This window comes from Trematomus bernacchii, unplaced genomic scaffold (assembly GCF_902827165.1).
Source record: "Trematomus bernacchii unplaced genomic scaffold, fTreBer1.1, whole genome shotgun sequence".
Taxonomy (NCBI): Eukaryota; Metazoa; Chordata; class Actinopteri; order Perciformes; family Nototheniidae; genus Trematomus; species Trematomus bernacchii.
The window spans coordinates 9641716-9642829 of record NW_022987342.1 but is presented as its reverse complement, the minus strand read 5'-3'; the positions used below and the strand labels follow the sequence as shown (position 1 = coordinate 9642829).

At 35.5% G+C, this 1114-nt stretch overlaps 1 protein-coding gene across 1 annotated transcript in view; it reads left to right on the top strand.

Annotated features, from left to right (window-relative positions):
* The first annotated feature begins 309 nt into the window (after positions 1-309).
* naf1 (nuclear assembly factor 1 homolog (S. cerevisiae)) overlaps positions 310-1114 on the top strand; it is a 17132-nt gene continuing 16327 nt past the window's right edge. The window contains 1 exon segment of the mRNA XM_034128570.1: positions 310-532. The gene's annotated coding sequence lies outside the window, so the exon portion shown is untranslated.

The following is a 1114-nucleotide window of genomic DNA, read 5'->3' as shown; positions in this document are numbered from 1 at the left end:
GTTCCCGTGGCAAGATCACAGAGAGCAACATTTAGTACCGGAACTCAAGAATGTTGCCTTCAGAATAAAATGTACGAACAACGCTTTTCGTGATTTACAGTCATAACAAAAGAAAGTAAATATCAGAATGGTTTCAAAAGATATTAATTATATAAACACCGTAGTTGTGAATTTGCAGTTATGTGATTTATGCAATTTAATAACACCACAAACTAATATTGTTACTGTCTGGACTTTAAAGGCTAATATTTTGAAGGTTGAAACGGAAGTGTATCTGTTCATGTTAGGGGACTTTACACTGGTAGGAGTCACATGTGGTACTTCGCAGTACAGGACCAGCAGCAGCAGCAACAGCAACATATATTACTTTTAACCAAGTCGTTGTTACTTTGTTCATTGTTGCATGTCGCTGAAAAGAAGTCTCTTTGGAATAAGACCTGCTTGCGGCTTTGCGGGTTGAGCCCACTTCTTCACTGAAATTCAACGCATTTAGCCCTTGTTAGCTCGTTAGCTAACTGACTAAAGCGTGGAGGTAAATAACCTAAACATTTGTGTTTTAGTATGTCCGTACTATCATTTCATTCTTAATGACAACTTGTTTTAAGTTCATATTTTAACTTATTTTAAAGCTGTCATGCGTTAGTTTTGCAATAAAAGCACAACACTGTACATGTTTACTTTTATATAACCTTAGCGATATATAGTGTGTTAACTTAATGTGTGTTAAAGTAGTTTACGTTTGAGATTAACTCACGCACTAGTGCCTCTGGCAGTGTTGAAGAAGGTAAGTTCCTTTACCTAAATAATAACTGTCTGTAGACAGAGGAAGTACTCGGATCTTGTACTTGAGTAGAAGTACCAGAGTGTAGGAATACTCTGTTACAGTAAAAGTCCTGCATTCAAAATGTTACTCAAGCAAAAGTATAAAAGTATTGGCATCAAAATATAGTTAAAGTAGCGACAGTAAAAGTAGTCATTGTGCAGATTGGTCCATTTCAGAATAATACATATGATATGTTTTATAATGATCATCATTAAAGTGTTATCAAAGCTGGTAAAGGTGCAGCTAGTTTGAATGACTTTGTATACTGCAGGGTAGCTTGTGAATTTACTC